Source organism: Schistocerca nitens, chromosome 11, assembly GCF_023898315.1.
Source record: "Schistocerca nitens isolate TAMUIC-IGC-003100 chromosome 11, iqSchNite1.1, whole genome shotgun sequence".
Classification (NCBI taxonomy): domain Eukaryota; kingdom Metazoa; phylum Arthropoda; class Insecta; order Orthoptera; family Acrididae; genus Schistocerca; species Schistocerca nitens.
Window position 1 is genome coordinate 108,812,661 of NC_064624.1, and position 22,918 is coordinate 108,835,578.

The window sequence follows — 22,918 nt, forward strand, 5'->3', positions numbered from 1 at the left end:
CAGTGGTCGGCGGAAGGTGCACGTGCCCGTCGACCTGGGACCGGACCGCAGCAACGCACGGATGCACGCCAAGACCGTAGGATCCTACGCAGTGCCGTAGGGGACCGCACCGCCACTTCCCAGCAAATTAGGGACACTGTTGCTCCTGGGATATCGGCGAGGACCATTCGCAACCGTCTCCATGAAGCTGGGCTACGGTCCCGCACACCGTTAGGCCGTCTTCCGCTCACGCCCCAACATCGTGCAGCCCGCCTCCAGTGGTGTCGCGACAGGCGTGAATGGAGGGACGAATGGAGACGTGTCGTCTTCAGCGATGAGAGTCGCTTCTGCCTTGGTGCCAATGATGGTCGTATGCGTGTTTGGCGCCGTGCAGGTGAGCGCCACAATCAGGACTGCATACGACCGAGGCACACAGGGCCAACACCCGGCATCATGGTGTGGGGAGCGATCTCCTACACTGGCCATACACCACTGGTGATCGTCGAGGGGACACTGAATAGTGCACGGTACATCCAAACCGTCATCGAACCCATCGTTCTACCATTCCTAGACCGGCAAGGGAACTTGCTGTTCCAACAGGACAATGCACGTCCGCATGTATCCCGTGCCACCCAACGTGCTCTAGAAGGTGTAAGTCAACTACCCTGGCCAGCAAGATCTCCGGATCTGTCCCCCATTGAGCATGTTTGGGACTGGATGAAGCGTCGTCTCACGCGGTCTGCACGTCCAGCACAAACGCTGGTCCAACTGAGGCGCCAGGTGGAAATGGCATGGCAAGCCGTTCCACAGGACTACATCCAGCATCTCTACGATCGTCTCCATGGGAGAATAGCAGCCTGCATTGCTGCGAAAGGTGGATATACACTGTACTAGTGCCGACATTGTGCATGCTCTGTTGCCTGTGTCTATGTGCCTGTGGTTCTGTCAGTGTGATCATGTGATGTATCTGACCCCAGGAATGTGTCAATAAAGTTTCCCCTTCCTGGGACAATGAATTCACGGTGTTCTTATTTCAATTTCCAGGAGTGTATGTCTCCGCAATTGTGGCAATGAGGTACCACGATGTATACCAAGAGGTAATTTTTGACGTGTATGGCATGGAACCCTACCTAATTCTTTTCCAGAGCTGTCAGTTTCTTGCACAAGGCCCCTGAGACCTCCGTGACACGATGGACTACATCTCGGTCCCTAGGTCCTGTCCTCAATCTTAGCTCGAAATCTTTCATAAAGGTATTTATGCCCATGTCAGCTAATAACTTGTTTTTATCATCCTCTGTATCAACATCAACAATGATTACATTTTTAGTTGCCTTAACTCTATTAATTTTAATTTTTTCTCTGACCAGATTTACTGTAGTGGCGAATATCACCTGAACTTTCTTGACATCTTGGCCAGGCATTGGTCTTAAAAAGACTGCCGTGTCTGGCCATTTGCAGACCTTGACCATGGTGTCCTCCATTAACTGGGCCTTTGGTTCTGCTTGTGCAACCATGCCAGCCCATGTTTTGACTGGTTGATTTTTTAGTTTTTCATTTTCCTCTTCTAGCTCCTCAAATCTGCCTTCTAACTTGGCATTGACAATTGCCCTTGCTGCCAGCTCATTTTTGATGGACTGCGTCCTGACTAATTTGACGTTTTTAATATTTTGATCTAGGAACTGAGTCCTTGTATGCCTATCCCTGATGCTATCCTCCATGACCTGACACAGGCCATCTTGTGGCGAGGTAGGGGCTAGCATTGAAACCCATATGGGCGCACCAGAATCGCTTCTCTCTTCAGTAGCCATCTTTTCTTGGCAAGTGAAAAAGATTGGGAACCACTTCTCTTAACCTGGACCGACTCCTCTGGCATGGGCAGGGGGGACTAAACTGCAGCTCCTAGACCGAGGAGCCCTCAGCTGCCGCGTTCAACACCTCGTTCCCAGCCCTTCAGTACTTGGTCACCGCCGATTTCACTCGCCCCGCATCGGCAAGTACAGCCCACAGTCCGTAGAGGCGGACGCAACTCTCGCCCTTCGACCCCTACTGGTCTGAGCTTCCACCTTGCGGCCAACGACCCACTCCTACTCAGGTGGTGGGCTGGTCACGCAGTTGTTCGGGGGTGTGGACCCATTTAGCCTAACCCTGGCTGTGTTACCACCCCGTGGGCTTGGCAGAACACGCCTCGGAAGACAGAGGAGTGGCGAGGCACACTTACCGACTTGAGGTAAGATTTCACGACAGCAAACCAGGCCACCAGCAGCAGAGACACAGATGGTGGCATGTTCCTGTGTTCTGGGGAGCAGCAGCACCGGGCGAGCGCAGCACGACGCAGCCAAGGCCAGCAATGTGCCGCACCGGCCCTACACTGCCACTCAGCCCAGAACGCAGAAATTACAGATATAGTGTCCCTTTTCGCAGCTCCCTCTGCGCTATGCACCCTTTGCTTTCGCTTTGGGTTGGGAGACTCCTAACGTCGTCCAGGAAGTGAGGAACTGCAGCAGCCAGGCCGCAGGGTTCCGGAATCGTCGTTAAACTTACCCTCATATCCTCGCCCAACTGCCGCACTCTCTCAGGAGAGACAGTAAGTGTGCCTCTCGCAACGCAGCTTCCCCTCCATCACGCACCCTTTGCTTTCGCCTCAGGTTGGGGGCGCTTAACGTCCTACCATGACGGGAGTTTTACATCCTTCGTTGATATCTCCTGAAATTTTGCTCTGCGGTATGGGACCATCTGCTGACTGAGTTGGTGGAAGACATCGTAAAAGTTCAGTGAAGGGCAGTTAGTGTTGTACTGTCGAAAAATAGTAGAGAGTGTCATGGATATGATCTACGAGTTGGGATGCCAGTAATTTGTACAAAGATTATTTTTCTTATGGCGAGAACTTCTCACAAAATTTCAGTCACCAAGTTTCTCCTCTGAATATAAAAATATGTGTATGATGCAGCTGTTTGCAATCCACAGATATACACTAGGAAAAGTAAAGAACATTACAAAACTAAAATATATTTAATACAGATGAAGAGAAAGAAACAGATAATTCTCAGAAGACGGACGTAGATGTTCCACATAATAATAAATGCGACACACCATTCATGTCTTACATTCTCTGCGGTGTAAGAGGCTGTAGACATCAGAATATAGAGCAATAACTTTCACCAGAATGACGGTTATTATCTTATTCCTAGGAGACGATAAAGGAATTCGCCAAATTATTGCCGGCCACTTTGGCCGACCGGTTCTAGGCGCCTAAGTTTGGAACCGCGTGACCGCTACGGTCGCAGATTCGAATTCTGCCTCGGGCAAGGATGTGTGTGATGTCTTTAGGTTAGTAAGGTTTAAGTAGTTATAAGTTGTAGGGGACTGATGACCTCAGATGTTAAGTCCCATAATGCTCAGAGTTATTTAAACCATTTTTGAGCCAAATTATTAACATCACAACTTGTGGAAATAGCATTCGAGATAGGTCGGCAATGTACAGAGTGGGGCAGCCACCGACCCCTTGTCTGGTAGCACAGTGGTAGTCAGCTGCTTCTGAAAACGACGATGGAGATATTTCTTGTGAACTGGAACTTTTTTTTTTTTTTCAAAAATGAACATGGACGGAATGTCGAGAACGTATGACACAAGAACGTCATCGTCAGGAACTTGGTTGCACGTTGTAACGGAGTTTGAGGCCCAGAGCAGTTTTCGTGGCACATCATCAACTTTCCATCACTTTAATTGTTAGGTATGTCATGCCGTCGACCTACAAAGTAGTGATCTGAGGATAAATGTCGTTACGATGAGACTTGATGAAGAATTTAGCCTCCAAGATAGTTCAGCAGCTTATATGGTGGGGCAAATAAAAGTGGTCCACAGAACGGAGTTCCAGGGTAAAAGGAAACACAGCAGGGGAAAGGAATTACAGCACTAACCAGACTGTGGCAGATACCACGAGTGACCACCGTCCACCTCTTGGCACTTGTGGGCCCTGGTCATTCAGTTGCTGAAGGTGGACCGAAGCTGGACCGCTGGGATTGCTGCGGTATCATCTCAAATGCTCTGCTGCAGTCCTCTGAAGGCTGTGAGGGTTGTTGCGACACACCCTAGACTTGAGGGCTCCCCACACAAAATGACTGCACAGTCACAGATCAGGTGAAATGGCTGACCTGCGCTAACAACTCTTTCACACGTGACTCCTAGGATTGGATGGCTGTATGGGCAGCTGCTCCATCCTGTTGAAACTAACTGTAGGTGTTTATCTCCTACGTTAGTGCTGCCTGAAATGATTTCAAAATGTTGGCAATGTAACGCCCCGAAGTGACACCCTGACGAAAGCAGATGGGGCAATCACGTGGCGTGCAGACACTGCACGCCTAACCCCATCGTTGTGGAAACTGTGCGGATTCTCTGCTGCCCAGAACCTGTGATTCTGTGAGTAGGCAACCACTTCGTCAGACATAAAGAACGGATCCATGTCCAAGCCATTCAATGTTATCTCATCCAGTCACAAAACTGGAGGCACTAAGGAACGAGTGCTGGTTATCATGCGCGAGAAACAGATACTCAGTAAGGATGCATGTGCCGAGACAGATAGAATATTCGTCAGCATGATCGATGTGTCATTCCAGTCTCTTGCAACAGACGCCGGATTAATTTGGTAGAACATTAAAGTATTTTCTGGTGCATTAAAATCACATTTCCAGGTGTCCGGGCATGTTTCAGAGTGTTTTTGATACTGTCTGACGCCATTTTTGGACTACGCTTAGCGTGGCGTTTCTTGCTGGCACTTTGACACAATTAAAGTTCTCGACAAACAGCTGACCACACCATTCCACCGCCTTTTTCGTCACGTAACTTTCCACAACGGACACCAGCTGCTCCTCTGTGAGTACCGTCGCCTCCATTGCACTGCTCCACTCGCACTGGCACAGCCCGCACTGCTCTCTTAACTGGTCTGGATCACGTGGCCGGCATATACGTCACAGGGTGTTGTTATGTGCACACATTCACGTCCAATCGTATCCATTCGTCCGCTCCATTTTTATTTGTCCCTGCCTGTATATTACTGGGTTTGCTCGCATTTCACGGATGATGCCCAGACTGGAATGGAATGACGTTAACTCGCGGCTTGAGGATGAAGTGAGATGGAACAGCTGGAAGTGACTGAGAGATGGACGTACTGAGACTGCAGTTTTATGTCGATTTCTTCCCCCAAGTTCCAGTTCTGGAGGTCGCCCCGTATTACTGTGTCTGCCCCCACCCCATGCCACAGATTTGTTACATGCCGTACTTTCCCTATTTTGTGAGGCATTATTGACAATATTCGTTGCAAGAGTCTGATATGAAAGATAACTTTAAAGGTGAGAGTGAATATTATTAGTTTTTTTAATTTTACTATCAGATCAAGGGCAGTACAGCTATTGGATAAAGTAAATGAAACAAATTTTACCTCTGTTTACTTAATGAATGGAAATAACTTGCATCCTCATGCGCTACCTCTAGTGTGACAGTATCGTGGTGCTGTTTTCCAGCAGGACAATGCTCGCCCACATATTGCACGTGTCTCTGTGAACGGGCAGTGTCCTGTTGAAGTATTCCCTGACCCTGACTGAATGTGTGTGGGGCAGCCTCGGACGCCGGCTTCGTCCCAGTGTCAGCATCAACAGCTGTGCGCCTGCTGTCCCCACGTGGGTACAGAGCGACTGCATGACACCCATCCCAGCAGAGGCGGTGGAACGTCACACTGATAACTGGGCTCATCTCTGTCAATTTGACTCGATCTTGCAATTACGGAAGTTACACCGATTATCTCCCTCTACCGCTGAAGTTTCCATTCGTTTTCTCCTCCCCTTCTCGACATTTAATGTTTTTTTGTCAGGTAGTGTATTTTATTATAATTGTCATTATTTAAAGTGCAGGCTTCTGTGGCACATTAAAAGTGAATACAGATACGGCGTGATGCTAATGGCAAGTAATAATATATCCAGGGCTGTGGAGGGGGCTAGAGACAGTAGTAAGGTACGACCTTTAGAACTGCAACCTGGAGGATGTAATCGATATAAATTTGTTGTGGGAAAGGCAAGGAATAGTTAAGGTAATAGCGCTAGTTATTGCCTTATTTATTTAACTATCAAGAAACTGGGCATGGTGTATTTTAAAGTACTAATTAGACCTTAAGTCATAGATATAATTGATTTGCATATTCAGGAAAAATCAGTAAGGTTAGCGACATGTGGTGACATCTACATCTATACTGCAGAAGCCGGCTTGCGCTGTGTGGCGGAGGGTACTTTGCGCAACGCTGTCACCTCCCCCTTTTTTGTTCCAGCCGTGTATGGTTCGCAGGAAGAGCGACCACTAGTTACCCTCCTTCTGTGTTAAGATCTCTCTACTTTTATCTTCGTGGTCTTTTCGCGAGATGTATGTAGGAGGAAACAGTACGTTGGCTTCCAGCGAGTCACACTCTGGCGTCTCCCTCACCCGAAAACTGTTTTGTGTGCTGTTCCACTTCAAATCACTCCATAAACATAGCTCCTAGATATATTACGGAAATAACTGCTTCCGGTTATTGTTTCGCGCTCATGTCGTCATACGATAAAGAGTCTTTCTGTTTACGTATTGCCAGTACACTACATTCGTTTATGTTGAGCGTCAGCTGCCACTCCCTGCACCAGGCGTCGATCCTCTCCAGCTCTTCCAGCATTTCGCAGTAATTATTTGATTAGCGACTTCTCTGTATACAACAGCATCATCCATGGAAATCTCATGGAAATTCTGACGTTATCTACTAGGTCATTTATGTGATAAAAAATAAGTTATTTAGCACTCTTTTGGACCATACTCGAAATTACTTTAACGTCTGATGATTTCTCTGCGTTTAGAGTGTCATGTTGTGTTCTGTTTGCTAGGAGCTCTTCAGTCCAGACACACAGTTGGTCTGATAGTCTGTACGAACGTAAAACGTGGTTATAATTAAAGTGCAATTACTCGTAGAGGTCCAGTGTGGGCTGTAATTACCGTATGGTCACGAAAGTTGGTAGACATTCTAATGCCTTAACACAGAAATGATTTACGCTGGCAAAAAAAAAAAAAGTAGTTCTAGTGTTGGCCATCAGGTGCAGCTCTGGTTCTGTGAATGCTAGAAAGAAGGATAGAAGTTTTTCTTTTATTTTCTTTAGGGCCAGCAGCATAATGAATGTCTGATAACGACATGATTATTAGAGCAGATGCACCGAATAGCTGCTTATAATCAGTAATCTTTATTTACGATAGACTGTTTCGGCTCTATCGCATTTTCAAGTACGTCTAGATTGACGTGACGTCCATATTGCGTCGTTACTGAACTGTTTTAACTGCAACTGTTTTAATAAGGTAATAAATGATGTCAACATGTTGAAAATAAAATGTTAATAGAGATGACAGTGGTTTGACATTTCCACTCTTACGCTGATATATTCGCCTCATACAAACAATGTAAAGCTGATTTGCACCGGGTGGGCAAAATCGGAATTCCGGAGGCAGCGTTAAGCAGATCTTTCATGGGTTCAACGACTTGAGTTGTTGTCCCATCTTGCATGAAAAGAGTGGTTTCCGCATTAATGCATTAGCATATCTACCAAATTTCGCTGCCATGGAATAATTACAGCCAGTAATCGCCTCCATGAGCAGATGCATGTCAATTATAATTCCCTGGGATATTAATTTCTACTGACACCCACTGTGCAGAACTGTGGTGCTGGAGCCAAGTGTGAAGTTTACAGGTTGTAATAAAACTCGCAAAATTATTCATCTTCGGCAATTTCGGCACAAATCGTCAAACCAAAACGTCAAGAAAAGCTGTTACGATGTTTGTTATTGTAATATATACTCTGAAACCATAAAAATGAAGTAATATGCATTACAAATTCATTCTATTATATCAAAAAATAGTCGACCCACTATATCCATGCAGTACCCAAATGGCGAAAAATGCAAACATTTATAGAACACGCACGTGTACATAACTTCAGATGCTACTGATTATATATAACAAAAAAATCACATTGCCAAGAAAGAACAAAATTAAGTATTTCACTTGTAATGCTGTATTATTGTGTTACATACTATGGTGTTGCGTCACAAGTGGCACGTGTTCTTCCAGCAGCAAAACGCTCGATCACTCACTGAACATGTCACACAGCTCCAACCTTCCGCAGGTTATTCAGTTTCCTGGACAATGTACAAAACATAGAGGGAACACCACAAGCAAACGTAACCCAAAACAAGCCTTATCGTCTGTTGAGGGATCCTTATGGTGCAGGATGAAACAAAGCCCATTCTGTTTGCTCTTCCACTACGTCGCTGGAACGTGTGCTTCCAACAAGACAACGCGACTGTACTCACTGCTTTCCACGCTCTGCTCTCACAAGTGTTCATTACTTCGGCTGGCGGTGACATACCCGACCAAGACTGAGTACCGTGCTGTGCGAAATCACAACCTAAAATTGCACCAGGCTAATGCTGAATTGACACAGTAGTGTGCTGTATACGTGCTGTCGGTTCTGCTGAAGATTCTGCAACACGTTTACTTTCAGCAAGACGACGCGGTTTTTCTAACATACTGCGTGAAACTGATTCTCCCTCCCACAATTTTATAGGATTTTATGGCACAGAGATAAAAGATCAGTCTTTGGAATCAAATAGTCAGCACCTCTTAACATAAAATGTATACGTACTGATTGTGGATGAGACGGCAGGAACCTTACTGAGTGTATCTGTAACCGACAGCCACATATCGTGGTTGTTGAGGTAAAACGGAAGTTAGTAGGAGCATCCAGCCTGATCTGCTGCCGTTGGTACATTATCAGCTTTACCTCATCTCCCATACTCTGTTGCAGTGATACAGCCGACGTAATGCTCATTGTGCCCCACCCTGAAGACATGCAAGACCAATTTAATATATCGTGCTGTGCGGAAACGTAAGGTCAAACGAAGCGTGGTGTTTATTAAGGAGAGGCTGAATTGTGGAGAACATAAGAAGCGTTAGCCTGTACTGACACTGCCACACTGGTATCTACCAGCACGACAATGTGCCTCACTCATAGGTCCAGTCGTGCTGAAGTATCTCAGCAAAACTGGTTGTGACATCTAAGAGCTAATCCAGGTAGCGTGTCTTGTTCAGTTGTAGCCACAGGTAATCCATGAGGCTTGTTCAGGGCACCCTGAAGAGAGCAGGATACACCAGACCTGTTCCAACTCCATTCGTACAAAACCAGCTGATTTAGTCTTTGAACAGGACGACACCCATCTGCTCAGTTATTGTGTTACACAGGTCTGCTCTCCAAGGAGTTCACCTGACCCAGACATACTGATATATTGGCGTTTCATGCTGGACAGAATCATAAGCCAAAATAACCAGTGGTGTTTGGTCGGGAATTTGCTAGATACAACAAGCCTGGTCTGCTGCCTTTTGGACAACTATACTGGGATGTGTTGTTTCAGCAGGACAGCGCTTACTGACTAACTTTCTGAATCACACAGCTGCTCTAACGCAGATGTTTCTCATATCCTGTGTTACTCCTTAAAGGATCAGTTTCTAAATATCCTTTGTCGCCAACTGTAACTTAAAATAATCCATTTCGTCCTGTGAGGGAACACTAAACTATGGTGGATTCTTCCAAGCTGTACTACTGTGCTACTTTTGGGGTGATCTTTCAACAGGACAAGACATTTATACACTTTCACTACTCTCCAATACGTACCACAGTTTCCTGGGAAGTAACAGATACACTCTCAGTCTCGTGGCTTGGGGAACTTTAACATGAAACGATCCTCCTGTGTCTGAGGAATTACTGAACTCTGCAGGTGTCCAGAGTGTTGTCCTGCCTCTGCTGGGTGAGTAGGAGACGGTGTTCCACAAGAACACCGCCCTTTCCATCGCTTTCTGCGATAAGTGGCACAACTGCTGGAATTGTCCAAATCCGTCGGAATGCACAATGGACATGAATGAGGTGATCAGACAGGATTCTTATGTACGTGTCACCTGTCAGAGTCGAATCTAGACGTATCAGGGGCCCCATATCAGCCAAAAAACGGCACACACCCAACACCATTACAGAGCCTCCACCAGCATGAACAGCCCCTGCTGACATGCAGAGTCCTCGGATTCATGAGGTTTCCTCTATACCCGTACACGTCCATCCGCTCGATACAACTCTTACCTTTCATTTTCTTTGGTTGATAATACTAAGTTTATGACGCTAGTTAAGTCATTAGATGCGAGGTATTCTTTGGCTTCCTGGAGGACCATGACAAAAAGACTTAAATTAAGGACGTTTTTAGCAACATACTGGCAGAAACAAAATATCAGTACAACGAAAACCCAGACGATGTGGGATATTTCACTTTTTTATTCACTTGATAGCTAGTTTCGAGCCAGGACCCATTATCTTCCTCTTACGAGTTGCCACCCGCTCAGGATAGATGCGTTACTTATAGCGACTATGAGACAATAGAGCGACTGCTGTTAGGTACGTAGGTTGTTCTTGAACGTTAGACAGATTATCTGAAAAACAATTAGAACCAGAGGCAATTCTGATCAGCACGCATGAGAGGAGTCAGGCATCACATCTGGATAAAGAGGGAGGACATCCTGGCCACCAATCGGCTTAATGGGAGTAACAGGAGAAAGTCGGTAAGAGGTCGTAGCAAAGGGTGACTTAAACGGAACAGACAAATTTAGAGGCCTCACAGTTTTTCTGTTGTTTAATCATTGCAGCACCAGAAATCCCAACGACTTCCCCACGCCTGTATGTTTCTGGAAGATGCTAGGACACACACCAGCTATCTCAACTTCCTTTTTCGCACCATCGATCCCACCAGTAGAGCAGGAGTCAGCACTACAGTATATAACAACCAAGAGACTCACTTCAGGGAGCGCTGTGTGAGGAGTAGATGTACCCAACTGCTCTCTGTCCTGATACGACATCTCTTGTGTTGCACTGCGGACACAGCCAGTCTGCTAACAACAGTTTCACGACCCTGCAACGAAGTTCAAACTGAAAAGCCAGGAGCAGGTGGATGTGCATTCATCTGTTGCTCCATTGCACATGGCCAAGACGTGGCAACAATCTCGTGGGCAGTAGAAACGAGATCAGCTAACACCAATTTCGACGCTGTTCCCAGGAGGACTTCGACACAAATATCCTCCACTAGCATATTAGATCAGAGGTGGCCACTTTAGGTGATGAGAAAGAACGTCGCTACTTCCTCATTATATGTTGTATGAATGCGGTACTCACAAAACTGTAGGTGGGAAGGAGTGTTGTTCTTTACTACCATCTCCACTGAACGGATCCTACTGTATGTGAAGGATATTGAGTGGACTAGCGTTCCCATCGTATACCCCTCACATCAGTCTAAGAGACCAAAGTAGTCGGTCGTGGTGGCCGTGCGGTTCTGGCGCTGCAGTCCGGAACCGCGGGACTGCTACGGTCGCAGGTTCGAATCCTGCCTCGGGCATGGGTGTGTGTGATGTCCTTAGGTTAGTTAGGTTTAAGTAGTTCTAAGTTCTAGGGGACTTATGACCTTAGATGTTGAGTCCCATAGTGCTCAGAGCCATTTGAACCATTTTTAGACCAAAGTAAACTGTTGTTACACTCGTGGACACGAAAACGCTGAGGGAAAGCTGTCCAGGTATGCGCGTTCTGTGGTGAGGCAGTAAACTGGCGACCCCCCCACCTGGTGCTCGATGCGGAACTACCCTTGCACCACGGCTGCAGAAATATCATAGAAGAATCTATACCTTATGACGTCGTGTTTGCAAATCAGATTTCTCTGGTCAGTGTGTTGCACTGGAACTGTTCACGAATTTCTGAGTGACTATTTACGCAACTTGTCTATAGAATGAGGCAGACGAATGCTTTGGCAACAGATTTCTCTGAACATTATTCGACAGTAGTCATTCATTTGATGTTCACAGGGGGCGTTCATAGAAAATACCAACTCTGGAAAGTGAGACAAGTCAATTCCCATGTTTGGAGGTGTGGAGTACAGTAGAGGGATACAGTTCCCATGTTTGGTCAGTAAGTAGCTACAGAAGTATCCTTCTGTTGTACACTTTTCTTGTATGATTTGTACTTGCAGTTTTCACGTTTCTTTACTGTCGAGGCGTAGTTCTGTGTATTTTAGTGAGTTAGTAATTTGGATAGCATATTTCCATGAGGCAGTAGTTACGAGGATGAAATGTGGTTGTTTGTCTTATACAATTGCCTGGGTTTTGGAATGGCTAGATTCAAGGTGTGTGTGGTTAGCATGGTTGAGGTGAGATGGTCAACACATTGGAGGAAATGGACAGGATGTCTGAACCCGGCCGCTCCTAGTGTTTCCATAAACAGTACATCTTCTTGTCAATAAGAGTAGGGTTCACTTGGAGCTTCTCCTTCATTGACTATGTTCTACAACTTATCCACTACCTCAATAAGAACAAATTTGTCATCTTTGTAGCTCTTAACCTTCTGACTACGTCTGTGTGTGTGAGTGTGTGTATGTACAGGAGCATGGACTGGTGGCTGTACCACTAGTATAGACAGAACACTACCACCTGTTACTGCTCTCACCCAGCGCAATGTATTAATTTTCATCGCTGAAGTAGTCATTGCATTATCACACAATGGGTAAATAGTTCTTTATTTCTTTCTTTGTCACTGTGTTGTGTTTCTATCGAACTGCAGATGGTACACCGCTTTACTGTCTGCTGTTCTCATCTGAGAGTGTGTGCTTGCGTTTAGTTTTTGGAGCGAACGTGGAACGCCACATTCACATTCAGGAGAAAGTGGATCAGGAAGTACGAGCTAGTCGCACAGGGAAAGAAATAAAAAAAAAATGTGAAGCTTCAGTCACAAACAAACACAGGAACAAATGCCTGTGTCCTACCAACTATTTAATTGACATTCAAATACTTATGTAACGATATGGCGCATAAAATCTTGTCCACTAGCGTCAATTCACTTGCTTTTCTTCAAGACCAGACCATGATTTCCATATGTCGTCAACCATATGTCTGCAACCCCTTGCACTCGACCGAGCGAGGTGGCGCAGTGGTTAGCACACTGGACTCGCATTCGGGAGGACGACGGTTCAATCCCGTCTCCAGCCATCCTGATTTAGGTTTTCCGTGATTTTCCTAAATCGTTTCAGGCAAATGGCGGGATGGTTCCTTTGAAAGGGCACGGCCGATTTCCTTCCCAATCCTTCCCTAACCCGAGCTTGCGCTCCGTCTCTAATGACCTCGTTGTCGACGGGACGTTAAACACTAACCACCACCACCACCTTGCACTCGTACTTAGACTAAATATATTCCCCTACAGGTGAGACATGTTAATTGACTATCGATTGCCCGGTATTGGCGGATAAATGCAATACTGCAGTTCCTGTGTTGTTCATAAATACGATGGAATGTTTCCTCGGACATGCATGCGTCCGTATTTGCATGCATGTCCGAAAGGACATTACAGTGTACTTCTGAAGAACACAGGTAGAGCAGTATAATACTGGCCCACGAAAAGCTCTCGTGCGAAACAAAAATATTGACCAATATTTAGTGACACTCTTTAGTTTGTTTTTGTCCGTAGGACATGTTTGAGTTGTGGTCTGAGGGAAAGTCTGTATAGTTCTTTGTCATTAGCAGAACTGGAAATTATGAACAATGTGTCGCAAATTGACTTGCGCACCAGGATGTAACGTATGGATGCTAATATCTGTATGTAATGCTTTCAGGTGCACCTAATGACGTAAGGAATTTCTGATACCTCCAACCATTCATTGCTTGCTTTTCCGATTTTTTTGCACTACCTCACACTTACTTCGGTTACCTACTTAACGATTCCTTGATATCTGAGGATGTATCCTGTCAATCGATTCCTTCTATTAGTCAGACAGTGCCTCTATTGTTTCCTATCAGTTCGATCCTGTACCTCTTCATTATATATTCTGTTTCACCATCTCATCTTCAGAATTATTCTGTATCACATTTCAGATTCTGCTACGATGGGAGCATGACAGTTGTATTTTCTGCTTGCCATCATCCGCCCATAATACCAACGTATGGAGGGCGTGTGGGCTAATGTTGCAGGGCCAGACCTTCTGACACTCGTCTGGACTGGCCCCCTCTAACTAAAGAACAGGCTGCCCTCCTCTTCGGGAACCATATGTTGGTCTGGCTGCTGTATAGACGCCCCTTCCACGTTGTTGCATCTGTAGTATGGCTGTCTGCGTCACTGAGGCACGCAGGCCACCCCACTCCCGCATAGCCTTGCTGCTAAACAGTGGAGGTGGAGGTGGGACTAGACTATTGTAGCCTACGCTGTCCAATATTTTCCTTGGTTCATAAATGACATGAGGGTATCACAGGCTCTCTATATTGTCCCTTGCACTGATAATCGCCGGGTAAGATTGTCTATACGTCTACTGAATCCTGTTAGTCTTCTGAGTCTTTCTTCATATTCTTATGTAAAATTTATAAATTACGTATTTGTATCTCTAGGTATACAGATAAAACAGAATGAAGCGATTACCAGTGGCTGTAGATATTCCATACGGAGCAAATTTATTTTAGATTCTTTATAGATATTTCGTATGAAGCCCTTGTCGACACAGACAGTATGTAAGCGAGAACATTTCGTATCATACATTTAGATGCGTCTGTGGATGAATTGTCGCATCAGAAATGAGCGATTTGTGTTGTGGAATGGTTTTAGACGTAGGTATTTCACATAACCCCTGGAAAAGAAATGAGTTGGTGTCAGGGCCAGAACTCTACCGGGCAGGGAACGCAGTGCCGTCGTGGCAAGGACGACGGATTCAACGTTTTGGGAGGTGCTGATTCTAAAGTGTGCAGCGGCTTCGGATTCGCCACTCTTGCATAACGATGGAAATTCTGAAGTTAATTTTACATTCTCTGTAATGCTTATCAATGTACTGGTAAGTGTTAGCTACAGTCATGTGTCACCGCTGTAGTGATTTTGGGTTGGCCCGTACGGTGGGCCCCAAACTGTACGGTCTCGGTCCGTGTCGCTGGCCTCGCACGCCCTGCATTGTAACGCCCACAGCCGCGCTGTCGCAACCGGGACTCAGTTTGGAGCACAAACAGGATTTCAGCTGACCGCAGACCGCTAGCCGCCTGCGGTCACAGCTGGGATATGACGCCAGCACTCTTGCCTGCTCTTCCCACACACACGCACGTAAGAAGCTGGAGTATTCCTGGCGCACATCCGCAACGATCTCGTTACGCAAATACGCGTTCCTGCGTCAGTGGCTTCCCACTAAAGGATAAACATGTCTTTAAAAGGCAAGTGCGTCTATACTGTATGGAGGTCTGTGTGTAGCACATCCTGACACTTAACACTAGCTTTAAAATGGTTATGAATATTCCTAGCTAGGTTTGGAAAGTCATTTACCAGCTTCACTGACACATATGTGAAAACGTGAAACACATCTGGAAACTCCTTACAACAAAAAAACGCCGGGACTGATCCAAAGGCAACACCGCCCCTGGTCATGATGGCGTCATCTACCGCCACCTCAAGGAATCCCCCACATCCTTCCTGTCTGTCCTTGCTACCTTCTACAATGTCCTCCTCTACACTGGATTTTACCCCGACCTGTGGAAGACTTCCCATGTCCTGCTGTTCCCTAAACCTAACAAACCCCCCTCTGATACCTCTTCCTATCGTCCCATCTGCCTCACCTCCATATTCACCGCCACCTTAACCACCTCCTTCCCCTTACCCAATGTGGCTTCCGGCCTTCCTTCTCCGCCAACGACCAGGCCGTTAACCTTACCAATCTTCTTTCCCTCCAAATTAACTCCCGTTGCTCTGCTATCTTTGTTTCCCTTGATCTCCAGAACGCCTAAGACCGTGTCTGGCATCCCGGGCTCCTCTCTGATGTATGCTCTCCCCATCAACTTCATCCATCTCGTTGCTTCCTTCCTCTCCCATCGTCCCTCCTATGTGACTATCCACAGTTCCAACTCCAGTACTTTCTATCCCTCTGCCGGTGTGCCCCAAGGTTCTGTCCTGTCCCCTCTCTATCTCCTGTACACTGCTGATATGCCCAAACCTTCCCCACCTGTTCATCTTCTCCAGTTTGCTGATGACACCGCCTTCCTAGCCCTTTATCCTACCCTTCAATAGTCCCAACATACCCTCCAAACCCACCTCGACCAATCCACCACTTGGTGCAACCAGTGGTTCCTCCGTATCAATCCCTCCATGACCCAGGCGTTGATCATAGGCCGCACCACCTACTCCTTCCGCCTCCATGATTTCTACCTCACCATTTATGGCCGTCCTATCCACCTCACTCCTACCCTCAAATACCTTGGCCTCACAATCGACCGCCACCTCACCTGGACTCCCCATCTCCTTACCATCCAAAACAAACCTCTCAACCGCCTCTACCTCCTGAAACTCCTGTCCGGCCGGACGTGGGGTCTGCATCCTTCCACCATCCTTCACACCTACAAATCCTTGATCCGCCCCATCCCCTGTTATGCCAGTGCAGCTTGGATTTCCGCCCCTCCCCGGTTCTATAAAGCCCTCAAAATCCTCGAATGCCTTGCGCTCCGCCTCGCCTTCCACATCCGTCTTCCATCCCCCACGAGCATCCTCTATGACCTCATCCCCCTCCCCAACCTTTTCCTTTCCCTTGAACACATCCGTACACTATGTATTGTCCGCCGCCTTGATCCCCCTCACCCCCCAGGTGCCTCCCTTCCTCTCCACCCTCAACCAGTTGCCACACCTTTACCATTGTGTCCCACCCTCTCTCCATCTCCACACCCTCCGTCTCAACTTCCACCGTCCAGCCCTCCCAGATGATGAGCTTCGCCCTGACATCTACTCTTTCTACCAAATCTAACCCCATCTTCCTGCCTCCTCCTCAGGGCTCCCTCTCCCCCCCTTCCTCCTCCTGAGTGGCTTCCCCCTCCTACTTCCCTCCCTCTCTTGTGCCCTCTTTCAGTGTCTGCACTCCCTCCTGCCCTGTCTTCCCTCTTCATCTCCCGCCACACGTATCTCCTGGCCTCTTCATGTACCCGCTGACACCCCTATTCTCTTCATCCTGCCGCTTCCCCTGCTGCCCCTTGCTCTCCCTCCTTTTCCATCCGCTCTGACCTTTCCCCAGGCAGGTCCCACCTGGCAGTTTTATTCTTCGTCGTGTGTGCTAGAAGTGGGTTTTAAGTGTGTTGTTCTGGAGTTTTTTTAATACTGTGGCCGACTTTTAGCCTGTGCATGTCCATTCAGTGTCTTCTCTGTGTTTTAAGCATCGCCAACTGTGTTTTTTAACTTCCTGGTGACTTTTTTAACTGTCCCCTGTGAACGTCTCCATGCCAGTCTAATTTTATCTCCATTTTCTCCCTTTGCTCTGTTTTATGTTCCCCTTTTTTATCGCCTTATGTATGTAACATTTTCTTCTTATTTTAGTTGTCATGTCGCTCGGCTGAAGAACGGCGGATTGTGCCGCTGACAGCCCTCCCCTGCCCATATGGGGCAGGGGAATGAAAAAAAAAAAGTGCCCAGACCTCAGCCAAGTGCGCAGTACGTAGGAGGGTGGACCAAAGTGCGCGAGAGGCTGGGTAGCCGACTCGGACAAGTCTGTTACAGTAAACAAATACATTGGTGACTAAGGAAAACTCACTGTACATCGATGCTTTCAGGTCCGTTAAGCATAAACTATCAAACCGATTACGTGACTACTTATAACAGGTCGACCAAACCACCCTCACACCGAGGTGAAATAATGTTGAGGTGGACTGATACAAGAAGGTGAAAATGAGCGCTTATTTTTGTTTTGAAAATGTTGGTTTTAGTCTATAGCCACAGTTTGTTTATTTTGCCTCCCAGCCACCAGTTGCGGTACACACTACCATCCTCAGGCCATCCTCTGGCACGCATTCGTGACCCTCACTTCCGAAGTAACTGTGTCAGATTTTTGTATTTGACACGTTACATCTACTTGGGAAGTAAACGTAACCAGTAGCAAAATAAATAAACTGCTACTGAAGACTAAAACAAAAAAATTAAATTTCAGTATTGTATTCGTCGTTGTTCGACTGACAGTGTGTGAGGAATATGTATTTTTATATGTAAATTGAGGTGGAGGGGGAAGAAAGGAAGCGAGTGGGAATGGGGTACTGATGTCAGCTGCATCGAGGCTTTATGCAGACTCAGCGGCGAGTGGAAAGTGTGTGCCCTGCCGCAGGCCGCCTCAGCGCCACTCTGCGACTGCACTATCTCCACTGGTTCTACAGAGAAGACAGACAAATACGAGAACCACGCAACACAATACCGCTGAGGAGGCAAAAAACAAATGTAGAATTTGCCCTCCATAGTTCTGGACACTTACAAAGCATTAATGTAGTGAAAGGAATGTACGGCCGACCTCTCCAGCCTGGATGTGCTGGGTCAGACTAACTCCTAATAAGCGTGTCACAAGTGCTGATGTCGTGACGTCACAGACGTGTATAACCGCGTAGGGCGTGCAGCGACACGGCAGTTTTCTACGGCAGGTGCTTTTTACGTCTGTATGCCTGTCAGACGCTGGTTACGCCGTCACGAGTTTTCGGCACTGTGTATGATGGAACTGTTTACCAAAGCACAGAAAAACACTCGAAAAAGGTACAGAATGTTAGAAAACTAAAATATATTTAATACGAATGAAGAGAAAGGAGCAGGTAAATCTCGGAAGACGGACATGGATGTTTTGTTCAATAAAAAATGCGACACGCCATTCATATCTTACATTTTCTGCTGTGTAAGAGGCTGTAGACATCAGAATGTAGGGCTTTGGCTTTCACCGGAATGACGGTCATTATCGTACCCCTAGGAGACTATAAAGTAACTCGCCAAATTATTTACATCAAAACTTGAGAAAACAGCATTCGAGATAGCTCGGCAATGTATACGGTGGGGCCGCCACCGACCACTTGTCTGGTGGCCCAGTGGTAATCTGTTGTTTTTGATAACGACGATGGAAATATTTCTTGTGAACTTGAACTTTTTGTTCATATTTAACACGGAAGGAATTTCGAGAACATACGACATAAGAACGTCATCATCAGAAACTTAGTTCCATGCTGTAACGGAGTTTGTGGCCCAGAGCAATTTTCGTGGCACATCATCAATGTTACATCTCCTTAATTGCTAGCTATATCATGCTGTCGAGTTACAAACTAATGATCTGAGGATAAATGTGGTTATGATGAGACTTGATGATGAATTTAGCCTTCAAGATAGCTCGCCAGTTTATATGGTGGGGCAAATAAAAGTGGCCCAGAGGACAGAGTTCCAGGGTACGAAGGAACACAGCAGGGTGAAGGAAATACAGTACTGACCTGTCTGTAGCAGATGCCGCGAGTGACCACCGTCCACGTCTTGGCACTTGTGGGTCCTGGTCAGCCAGCTGTTGAACGTGGATCGAAGCTGGACCGCTGGGATTGATGCAGTCTCATCCCAAATGCTCTGCTGCAGTCCTTGAAGGCTATGAGGGTTGTTGCGACACGCCCTAGACATGAGAGCTCCCCACACAAAATGATTGCACCGTGACAGATCATGTGAAATGGCTGGCCAGCTGCGGTCGTGACCAGACTGATCTCCGCTAACAACTCTGACACACATGACTCCTAGATTTGGCTGGCTGTATGGGCAGCTGCTCCATCCTGTTGAAACTAACTATAGGTGTTTACCTCCTCCGTTAGTGCTGCCAGAAATGATTTCAAAATGTTGGCAATGTAACGCCCCGAAGTCAGACTCTGATGAAAGCAGAAGGGGCCAATAACGCGGTGTGCAGACACTGCACACCTAACCCCATCGTTGCGATAATGCAGCTGTGTTTTGTGGAAATTATATGGATTCTCCGCTGCACAGAACCAGTGATTCTGTGAGTTGACATAACCACTCAGGTGAAACCAGACTTCGTCAGACATAAAGAAGCCAATCACAAAACTGGAGGCACTAAGGGAACTCTGCTGGTTTTAAGGCGCGAACAACAGACACTCAGTAGGGATGCATGTGCAGGCCCAGCTATATTCGCCAGCATGATCGACTTGTCATTCCAGTTTTTTGCAACAGGCGTCGGATTGCTTTGATAGGACATTAAAGGATTTTCTGGTGAGCTCCTTTCACATTTTCTGGTGTCCGGGCATGTTTAGGAATGTTTTATGACTTGTTCAAAACACATACTGTCTGAGGCCATTTTTGGACTGAACGTTGCGTGGCGTTTCTTGCTGGCACTTTGACACCATTAAACTTCTCGACAAACAACTAACCACACCATTCCAATGCCTTTTTTGTCACGTAACTTTCCACAACGGACACCCGCTGCTCCTCTGTGAGCACCGTCGTCTCGTTTGTACTGCTCCACTCGCACTGACACAGCCCGCACTGCGCTCTGCACTGGTCTGGATCACGTGGCCGGCACATACGTGGTGTCTGCGTCACATTCACGTCCAATCGCATCCATTCGTCCGCGCCATTTTTATTTACCCCTGCCTGTTGCTTGCATTTCACGTATGATGCCCAGACTGGAATGGAATGACGTTAACTCGCGGCTCGAGGACGAAGTGAGATGGAACAGCTGGAAATTCATGTCGAGTGACTGACAGATGGACATACGGAGACTGCAGTTTTATATCGATTTCCTCCCCCAGGTTCCAGTTCTGGAGGTCACACCGTATTACTGTGTCTCCCCCTACCCCAGGCTCAGATTTGTTAGTTGCCGTACTTTTGCTAGTATGTGGAATATTATTGCCAAAATTCATTGCATGAGTTTTCGCGCTCCAATTATTTTTTCTGGACACTGGTTTACTTTGGTTAATTGTATGTTGCGAACAAATGAGATTAATTATTATTATACTGGAACTGGCTTCTTATTAAATGAATAGTTTCGTTACTGTAACTCAGTGGAATGCACAACGTATCCACCTCTGCTACAATTATCGTAACAATGTTGTGAAATTATTTCTGTTATCAAAAATAAAGAAGCTACCGTACACAATGCTTAAAGAACCTCAAACCTTGCAGTGGATTTTTCGTCAACATTAATTATTAATCAGTGCCATGGCTAACACTAGAGCATAAGACTAACATTATTAACCAGAAAATGTTTTTTCTATAACTTTTGGCCTGCCGTGGTGGCCGAGCGGTTCTCGGCGCTACAGTCTGGAACCGCGCGACCACTACGGTCGCAGGTTCGAATCCTGCCTCGAGCATGGATGTGTGTGATGTCCTTAGGTTAGTTAGGTTTAAGTAGTTCTAAGTTCTAGAAGACTGATGACCTCAGAGGTTAAGTCCCATAGTGCTCACAAGGCAACCTCCCCATCGCACCCCCCTCAGATTTAGTTATAAGTTGGCACAGTGGATAGGCCTTGAAAAACTGAACACAGATCAATCGAGAAAACAGGAAGAAGTTGTGTGGAACTATGAAAAAATAAGCAAAATATACAAACTGAGAAGTCCATGCGCCAGATATGCAATATCATGGATAATGTCAGCTCAGGAGCGCCGTGGTCCCGTGGTTAGCGTGAGCAGCTGTGGAAGGTGAGGACCTTGGTTCAAGTCTTTCCTCGAACGAAAAGTTTATTTTTTTTTATTTTTAGTTTATGTGACAAACTCTTATGTTTTCATCACTTTTTTAGGAGTGATTATCACATACACAAGAAAACCGACATCGGGCAAGGTAGAAGAATCTTTTTACTCATTCGCCAAGTGTACAAGTTAGGTGGGTCGATAACATATTCCTGTCATGTGACGCACATGCCGCCACCAGTGTCGTATAGAATATATCAGACGTGTTTTCCTGTGGAGGAATCGGTTGACCTATGACCTTGCGATCAAGTTTTTTCTATTCCCTTTGGAGAGGCACGCACGTCCTTTCGTCTACTAATCGCACGGTTTTGCGGTGCGGTCGCAAAACACGGACGCTAAACTTATTACAGAGAACAGAGACGTCAATGAACGAACTGACAGATCATAACTTTGCGAAAATGAAGAAAGTAAATTTTTCACTCGAGGGAAGATTTAAACCAAGGACCTCCCGTTCCGCAGCTGCTCACGCTAACCACGGGACCACTGCACTATTGAGCTCAGACTGTCCTTGACATTGCTTATCTTGCGCATGGACTTCTCAGTTTGTATATTTTGCTTATTTTTTCATAGTTCCACACAACTTCTTCCTGTTTTCTCGATTGATCTGTGTTCAGTTTTCCAAGGCCTATCCACTGTGCCTACTTATAACTAAATCTGAGGGGGGTGCGATGGGGATGTTCCCTTGTCAGAGTCATTCAACCCTTTTTCTATAACTTATACTAGCGCATAATTTTTGCTTAGCAAGGTTTCCTTTTGAAACATGAAAGTATTTTAACTTTGATACTGTTAAAGTTTACAATATTAGCAGCCCGCGTCCGCCTGTGAAACACAACGTAAAATCTGCTGCTTTGTACTCCGATCTCGAACTGCTGTGAGAAATAATTTTAAATGCACTTTTCACCTGACCGCTTATTGCCGGATGACTGCCCTTATTATCAGATCTGAATCTGCCGCGGCGGCGGCTCGCTCCGCCGTGTCTCAGCTCTGCACCGCGGACACGACTTAAAAAGCTGAAAGTGTCGCAAATAGATGTGTAAAATACCAGGGAAGCTTTCTAATAGTACCATACGAATTCTCATTAAACAACTACATTTAAAACTCGAATAACAAGTTCACACACCATTCTTTATACTCAGCGCCCAATAGCGTCCTGCTTACAATCTTGACAAATGAAAGCTACCTACGTGTTAAACATAGCGTCACAGATTCCTCCTCTCTATGTGACTCCAAGAAGAAGACAACGACAATATTATTCTTACACTACTACTTATAAAATGGCTGATTGTCATGAAATCTTTGAGTTTTTCTTTATTAATTCTTTTCTGTGGCGG